Source organism: Zalophus californianus, chromosome 8 (genome assembly GCF_009762305.2).
Source record: "Zalophus californianus isolate mZalCal1 chromosome 8, mZalCal1.pri.v2, whole genome shotgun sequence".
NCBI lineage: Eukaryota > Metazoa > Chordata > Mammalia > Carnivora > Otariidae > Zalophus > Zalophus californianus.
In genome coordinates this window covers 115,563,185-115,572,072 of record NC_045602.1, presented here as the reverse complement: position 1 = coordinate 115,572,072, position 8,888 = coordinate 115,563,185, and the positions used below count along the sequence as shown (strand labels likewise).

Genomic DNA, 8,888 nt, shown 5'->3' with positions numbered 1-8,888 from the left:
TTTCTCCAAAAAAGACATCAGACACATGAAAAAATGCTCAACATCACTCGACATCAGGGAAATACAAATCAAAGCCACAATCAGATACCACCTCACACCAGTCAGAATGGCTACAATCAACCAGTCAGGAAATGGCAGATGTTGGCGAGAATATAGAGAAAGGGGAACCCTCCTACACCGTTGGTGGGAATGCAGGCTTCTGAAGCCACTCTGGAAAACAGTATGGAGGTTCCTCAAGATGTTAAAAATAGAGCTACCCTATGACTAGCAATTGCACTACTAGGTATGTACCCCAAAGATACAAATGTAGTGATCTGAAAGGGTATCTGCACCCCAATGTTTATAGCAGCAATGTCCAAATAGTCAAACTGTGGAAAGAGCCCATATATCCATCGACAGATGAATGGCTAAAGAGGATGTGGTGTGTGTGTGTGTGTGTGTGTGTGTGTGTGTATAATGGAATACTACTCAGCCATTAAAAAAAAATGAAATCACCATTTGCAATGACATGGATGGAACTAAAGGGTATTATCCTAAGTGAAATAAGTCAATCAGTGAAAGATAATTATCATATGATCTCACTCATATGTGGAATTTAAGAAACAAAACAGAGGAGCATAGAGGAAGGGAGGGAAAAATGAAATAAGACATAATCAGAGAGGGACACAAACCATAAGAGATTCTTAATCATAGGAAACAAACTGAGGGTTGCTGGAGGGGAGAGGGGCAGGATGGGCTAACAGGGTAATGGGCATTAAAGAGGGCATGTGATATAATGAGCACTAGGTGTTATATACAACTGATGAATCACTGAACTCTACCTCTGAAACTAATAATACACTATATGTTAATTAATTGAACTTAAATTTTAAAAAAATGAAAACTACAAAACACTGCTGAAAGAAATTAAAGAAGACATAAATAAATGGAAACATATCCCATGTTCATGAATTAGAAAACGTAATATTGTTAAAATGTCAATACTACCTAAGGTGATCTACAGATTCAACGCAAGCCCTACCAAAAACCCAATGATGTTTTGGCAGAAATAGAAAAACATCATCCTAAAATTCACATGGAATATCAAGGGACTCAAACAGCCAAAATATTCTTGAAAAGGAAAAACAAAGCTGAAGGACTTATACTTCTAGATTTTAAAACTTACTACAGGAGGCTGGGAAGATAGGAGGGAGTAAGAAGACCCTAAGCTCACCTTGGTCCATGGATACAACTAGGTAACACTCACATCAGCATAAATAAACCAGAAAACAACCTGAAGACCGGCAGAACAACTCCACAACAAGAGGTAAAGAAGGGGCCACATTGAGAAGGTAGGATGGACAGAGACATGGTGGGGAGCAAAATGGACCTCCGCTATCAGCTGGGTGTGGGGGGGTGGGCCTTGGGAATGGAGAAGGGAGAGAAATAGACTATCACACCAGAGCGCCCACAAAGGGGAAAACAAATCCCCATAACATTTGGTTTTGAAAGGGAGGGGCCAAATTTCATAAGGTCTTACAATCAGTGGGACTTAAAACCTAGAATTTTAAAAATCAGTGGCTGGTTCTGGGAGAGCCTGGAGGGTGATAGGAAGCTGAGTACCCACCCTTAAAGAAACCACAAGACATGACCTAGGAAAACATCCTTGGATTACAGGAAATGAGACTATTTTAGGCCTTGTGAATGACATCGTAGGAGCCCAATGAGAAAGAAATAGGTCCTAATGAATGGTTTAACTGCTAATTTATATCTTCTACTGTTATCCTTTTTTAAGCCTACACCAAAATGGTAAAAAATTCTGGAAGCCAAAGCCTTCCCTTCAGATCATTATGCTATTGAGTCACATCTTCAACTTCATGGACTTAACACTGAGAAAAGTGTGTGGATGATAAAGCCAAGAGAGGGGGAAGAAAACATTGAGAATAGAGGATATCCTTGAAGTAATTGAGAAGGAAGGAGACTCAATTGCAGTGATCCTGTTCAGTGGGCTGCATTTTTACACTGAACAGCTCTTTAATATATCTGCCATCACAAGAGCTGGACAAGCAAAGTGTTGTTTTGTTGGCTTTGATCTAGCACATGCAGTTGGAAATGTTGAACTCCACTTACACGACTGGGGAGTTGATTTTGCCTGCTGGTACTCCTACAAGTATTTAAACTCAGGAGCAAGAGGTCTTGCTGGTGCCTTTGTCCGTGAAAAGAATGCCCATACAATTAAACCTGCATTAGTGGGATGGTTTGGCCATGAACTCAGCACCTAATTTCAGGTGGATAACAAACTGCACTTAATCTCTGGGGTTAGTGGATTTCGAATTTCAAACCCTCCCATTTTGTTGGGCTGTTCCTTACATGCTAGTTTAGAGATCTTTAAGCAAGCAACTATGAAAACATTGAGGAGAAAATCTTTTTTGCTAACTGGTTATCTGGAATACTTGATCAAGCATTACTATAACAAAGATAAAGCAGATACCAAGAAACCATTTGTGAACATAATTACTCCATCCCGCATAGTGGATCACGGCTGCCAGCTCACACTGTTCCAATAAAATATGTTTTCCAAGAACTAGAAGAAGGAGTGGTTTGTGACAAGCGAGAACCAAATGGCATCCAAGTGGCTCCAGTTCCTCTCTACAACTCTTTTCATGATGTTTATAAATTTATCAATCTGTTCGCTTCTGCATTTGACTTTGCAGAAACAAAAAATAGCAGTGTTTTCTAGAACAACTTAAGCAACTGTTACTGAAAGCTTCTGTGGTTATATTATTATTATTTTCAAATTTTAATAATTGGAAGTTTTTCAAAACTGCTTACACATAACTGGCAATGAATTACACACTTTACAGAAAAATCTGATATATTTTTCCAAGAGTATGTGATTATGAGAAATCCACATGTCTGTCCAATTTCTTCATGCTTGGTGGATCAAAGTTTTCACTGATCCAAGTTTTATGTACACAGTCTTATCTAGCTGTCACATTTCATGGTCAGTGAATGTTTTATGTTGATTTGATTTATAATTTGACTGACAACTTCACAATATATGTGTAATTTTTTGTCAATTTTAGAAATGTCACTTTAGTTTTAATTTACCAAAAAGTTTCTTATAGACACTGTGATTTCACAGTCTGATATGTGTATGATTTTGCAATAGTCCATACAATTCTAATCTAAGGAACAGAAAATACATTTTCTAGAGCATTAGCTTTCAAATGTTTTGACCTTAATCCACACTAAGAAATATATTAAATATCAGAGACTAGTATTTATGCCTTATTTCATTGATTCTAATATACAGATTTTTATCATATTTTAACATCTGTGAAAAAAGAATTTTTTTTCAATTTTCAATCAACAATTCTTACAATTGCCATTGACCATTCTTTCATGTTACCATCCCTGATGTTAGCATGCTTCTCACAATGAATAGATGATTTTTTAAAAATGGTGTATATATATCAAAAGCAGAAGTATCATAAATTATTTGTCTGTGCTCTGCTATTTATTATTCATTTTATCTCATTACAACAAGTATTGGTTGAAACTCATTAAATTTATCTCCCCACCAACTCTTGGGTCCTAATCCATTTTAGAAAGTTGTCCCTTTATTTGGTGTTAGTGTAATTTCTTATTTTTTTAATGGGGACTTGCCCTGATAGAAGACTTTAGATGTTACCCTATCTCTAAAATAGTGAAACAAATCATTCCAAGATACTTGCGATTGAGAATTAGAATTAGCAAATGAGTGCTTCATCTCTCAACCTCTAACCTGAATCTATGGATCTTTATTTCCACTAGGAAAACTAGTTACACTCAACCCTATTGGACTTGCCTGGTTTTCAGCAGTTGATGCTACAACCACTATTCATGAATTGGCAAAATAGTCTACATTTATATACCTGGACAGCAAGAAAGAGTGACTACAACATAACTAGTGCCCCTGATGAACAAATTTGAATGAAATTGACTTAGACAACCACTAGAGTTAAATAAAAAGATGCAGAACTGACACCAATACCAGCATTTACTGATATGTATTGAGTACTCACCATGTATCATGTATTGTGCTGGTCTATTTATAAGTTACCTTACTTATTTGAGTGGTTGCATAACTGCTTTAGCAAAGCCTCCCCCTCCAACTTTTGGCAAAACTCATCTCTGTGGATGGAAAAGTTCTCAAAACCCTAGAATTCAACCATATACAACTTCATGTAGAAGAAATCATTTTGAATCTCACAGTGGTAAGCAAAACAGACGTGGTTTGAGCTCTCAGGGAACATGCAGCTTAGTGGGAGAAATGGATAGTAAAACATCTAAACGTCCAAGTAAATATATGATTACAAATTGTAGGTTTTATGAAAGAAAAACAGATGATACTATAAAAGAAAAATCTCAAGGGTATTAATTAGATGGTCAAGTAAGGGAAGGTGTATAAGGTGCTTACAAGTTTAAGTTCCAAAAAACGATGCTAAAATTTTTTAAAAATAAAATATCATGCTAATCACATTAAAATTTCATCAAATTATATATACAAATTATTCAAAAAATAATCAGCACTATGTCTTCATCACACAGGTTAGGAAACAGAGCATTAGAAATTCCCTTTCTCCCTGCTTGCATTCCCTTCCTCCCCAAATCCAGAGATAACCATCAAATCATATTTTGTGTTAATCATTCCCTTACTTTCACTGAAGTTTTACACCTATGTATGTACCCATAAGAATACATAAGCCAATTTTGCCTGTGTGTGGAAAAAAAAGAAAAGAAAAGAAACCACGTGACAAACAAGGGAAGGGGGGATATAGTATACAGTATAAAGCAGCAGTTTGCAAAACGCCTGGGGCATAGGGGAGGGAGAGTAGTTTACTCATTTCAAAGTGTGTCCTAAGGGGCAGGGATCACAGAGGGACTTCTCCAGGAGCAAAGGAGTTAGCAAGGGCCATCTCCTTCCCCTGCTCCCCAGCATAAACACACAGCCCTCTGCAGGAACTAGCAGTGCTGACATTCACAACCTAACTTGCTTAAGCAACCCTCAACTTAATATAGACTGCTATATGCGGAAAATGTTATATTCAAACCTAATGATAACCACAAATCAAAAACAAGTAATAGATTAAAAACAAAGAGAAAGGAATCCAAGTATATCACTAAAGAAAGACAGCAAACCATGAAAGAGAGCAAGAAAAGGATCAGAGAAGAACTACAAAAACAACCACAAAACAAGTACCAAAATGGCAACAAATAAACTCTGTATGTTAAATAACTGGAATTAAAATAAAAACTTAAAAGTGGCAATAAATACATATCGACCAAATAATTACTTTGAATGTAAATGGATTAAACACTCCAGTCAAAAGACATAGGGTGATGGAATGGATAAAAACCAAAAACCAGTATAGATTATGCTGCCTACAAAAGACTCATTTCAGACCTAAAGATACACACAGATTGAAATGAGGGGATAGACAAACATTTGTAATGCAAATGGATGTCAAAGAAAGCCAAGGCAGCGATACTTATACTGAACAATATAGATTTTTTTTAAAAGATTTTATTTATTTATTCATGAGTGGCAGAGTGAGACAGAGAGAGGCAGAGGGAGAAGCAGGCTCCCAAGGAGCAGGGAACCTGATGAGAGACTCGATCCCAGGACCCTGGGATCATGACCTGAGCCGAAGGCAGACACTTAACCATCTGAGCCACCCAGGCGCCCCAGAACAAAATAGATTTTAAAACAAAGACTGTAACAAGAGATGAAGAAAGACACTATTAAATAATAAAGGGGAAAATTCAACAAGAAAATATAACAATTGTAAATATTTATGCACCCTACATGGGAGCACCCAAACAGTTAACAACAAACATAAAGGAATTAATTAATAGTAATATAATAATAGTAGGGTACTTCAACATCCCACTTATATCAATGGACAGATCATCCAAACAAAATCAATAAGGAAAGAGTTAGAATGACACATTGGACCAGATGGATCTAACAGATACATTCAGAACATTCCATCCTAAAATAACAGAATACACATTCTTTTCTCTCTCTCTTTTTTTTCTTTTTTCTTTTTTAGAGAGTGGGGAGGGGCAGAGGAGAGAAAGAAAGAATCTTCAGCAGGCTCCATGCCCAGCATGGAGGCCAAAGCTGGGCTCAATTTCACAACCCTGAGATCATGACCTGAGCCAAAGTCAAGAGTCCGTGCTTAACTGACTGAGTCACCCAGGTGCCCAAATACACATTCTTTTCAAGTGCACACAGAGCATTCTCCAGAACAGACCACATATTAAGCCACAAACTGTTTCAATAAATTCAAAAGGAGCAAAATCATACCATACATCTTTTCTGATCACAATGCTATGAAACTGGAAATCAACCACAAGAAAAAATATGGAAAGAGCACAAATACATGGACGTTAAATAACGTGCTACTGACTACTGACTACTGACTCTTGGTCAACCAAGAAATCAAAGAGGAAATCAAAAAGTATATGGAGACCAATGAAAATGAGCACACAATGGTCCAAAATCTTTGGGATGCAGCAAAGGCTGTTCTAAGGGGCAAGTTTATAGCAATACAGGCCTACCTCAAGAAAAATCTCAAATAAACAACCCAATCTTAAATCTAAAGGAGCTACAAAAAGAATAAAACCCCAAACCAGTAGAAGGAACTAATAAATATTAGATCAGAAATAAACAAAATTAAAACTGAAACAATGACAACAACAGAACAGATCAATGAAACCAGGAGCAGGTTCTTTGAAAAGATCAACAAACTTGAGAGGGCCCTGCGCCGCCTTTCTCCACAGGCACCGGCGCCGCTGCCTGCCCCTCCTTCCCAGCCATGGCGTTCACGATCTCACCCTTCTCCTACATGCTGGCGCTGCTGCGCCGCCATCTTCTTCACCATCTGGCACATTATAGCATTTGATGAACTGAAGACTGATTACAGGAATCCTATATGTGGGAAACAGAACGCCACAACAACCACTGGTGCGTGTTCATTCAGACTCCGAGATCTCTGAGAAAGCTCGAGATTGCAGGGTTAAAAATAACCCGAAAGGATCAGAGTGAAATGCCCTTGGGATGTGTGTGGTCTGTTCTAAAGTACACAGCAGAAGATGCTTTCTAGATAGGAAGCCAGCTGTAAACACTGTGCATTCCCTTCTTTGTTCTCTTATCCTGTGTTAAGGTCCGAGTACAATGTTGTTTACCATTAATTGATCACAGCCCGTTACAGGTTTCTTTACTCCTTCTCCGCTCCCACTGCTTCACTTAACTAACCCTGTGTACGTGGAAGAGTGTGCCTTACCAAGCCCCTGCTGTAAATCATTATAGATCTGTATCATTGTAGAATGTATATTAGATTATGGAAAATAAGCCTCAGCACCTCAGGCTGTTAGCTTGGGGTCCCCTGTGCCTTGCTATACTGTCGTCTCTTTTTCTCAGTTCCTTCGCCGCCCCAGGTCCCCGACTCTCAGAGGTCGACATCTATAGACCAGTGTAATACCCTGAATCCTCTTGTACTTCCAGAGTACCTCATCCATGCTTTCTTCTGTGTCATGTTTCTTTGTGCAGCGGAGTGGCTTACGCTGGGTCTCAGGATGCCCCTCTTGGCATATCATATTTGGAGGTATATGAGTAGACCAGTGCTGAGTGGACCAGGACTCTATGACCCTACGACCATCATGAATGCAGACATTTTAGCGTATTGTCAGAAAGAAGGCTGGTGCAAATTAGCTTTTTATCTTCTAGCATTTTTTTACTACCTATATGGCATGATCTATGTTTTGGTGAACTCTTAGAACAACACACAGAAGAATTAGTTCAAAGTGCATGTAAAAAACCACCAAATGAAGGGATTCTATCCAGCAAGATCCTATTTCCAAGAGTAGCCTATGGAATCTGATCATTTACTTTAAAAAATGACTCCTTATTTTTTAAATGTTTCCACAGCTTTTGATTGTGGAAAGACTGTTTTCATATGTTATACTTGGATAAAGAATTTAAATGGAATTATGTATAAATTAATATAAAATGATTATCTCTGGTGTTGACAGGTTTGAACTTGCACTCCTTAAGGAACAGCCATAATCCCTTGAATGATTGCATTAATTATTGACTATCCTTAGTCCACTGGAAGGTTTTGTTATATATAGGAACTTGTAGGGCTCATTTTGGTTTTATTGAAATGCCATCTAATTATAAATTAGCTGTAGATATCAGGTGCTTCTGAGGAGCTGAAAATATATATCTGACTTGTGGGAAACTTCATGGGTTTCCTCATTTATCATGTATGTGATTATATATGGACATATTTACAAAATAAGAAGGGTGGGATTTTTTTCCCCTCCAACTTGAATATTATCCCTGTATATTGCATGAATGAGAGACTTCCCATATTTCCATCAGAGTAATATACTTGCTTTAATTCTTAAGCATAAGTGAACATGATATAAAAATATATGCTGAGGGCGCCTGGGTGGCTCAGATAGTTAAGCGTCTGCCTTCGGCTCAGGTCATGATCCCAGGGTCCTGGGATCGAGTCCCACATCGGGCTCCCTGCTCCTTGGGAGCCTGCTTCTCCCTCTGCCTCTCTCTCTTTCTCTCTGTCTCTCATGAATAAATAAATAAAAATCTTTAAAAAAATATATATATATATATATGCTGATTTACTTGTGAAGAATGCATTTAAAGCTATTTTAAATGTGTTTTAATTTATATATATATAAGATATATATATAAGATATATATATATAAGATATCACTTATAAAGAAATTGGTTATTATACTTAACTGTTCTAATCTGGTGGTAAAGGTATTCTTAAGAATTTGCAAGTACTTTAGATTTTCAAAACTGAATGAGAGAGAACATTGTATAACCATC

At 37.5% G+C, this 8,888-nt stretch overlaps 2 pseudogenes across 1 annotated transcript; both read left to right on the top strand.

Moving 5' to 3' along the window:
- Positions 1–1,336: 1,336 nt before the first annotated feature.
- LOC113938494 lies at positions 1,337–2,719 on the top strand (annotated as a pseudogene).
- Positions 2,720–6,845: 4,126 nt separating this feature from the next.
- On the top strand, positions 6,846–7,930 carry LOC113937036 (annotated as a pseudogene). Its single transcript, XR_003524466.1, has 2 exons — positions 6,846–6,964; positions 7,451–7,930. The product of XR_003524466.1 is annotated as a protein cornichon homolog 1-like (transcript).
- Positions 7,931–8,888: the final 958 nt, after the last annotated feature.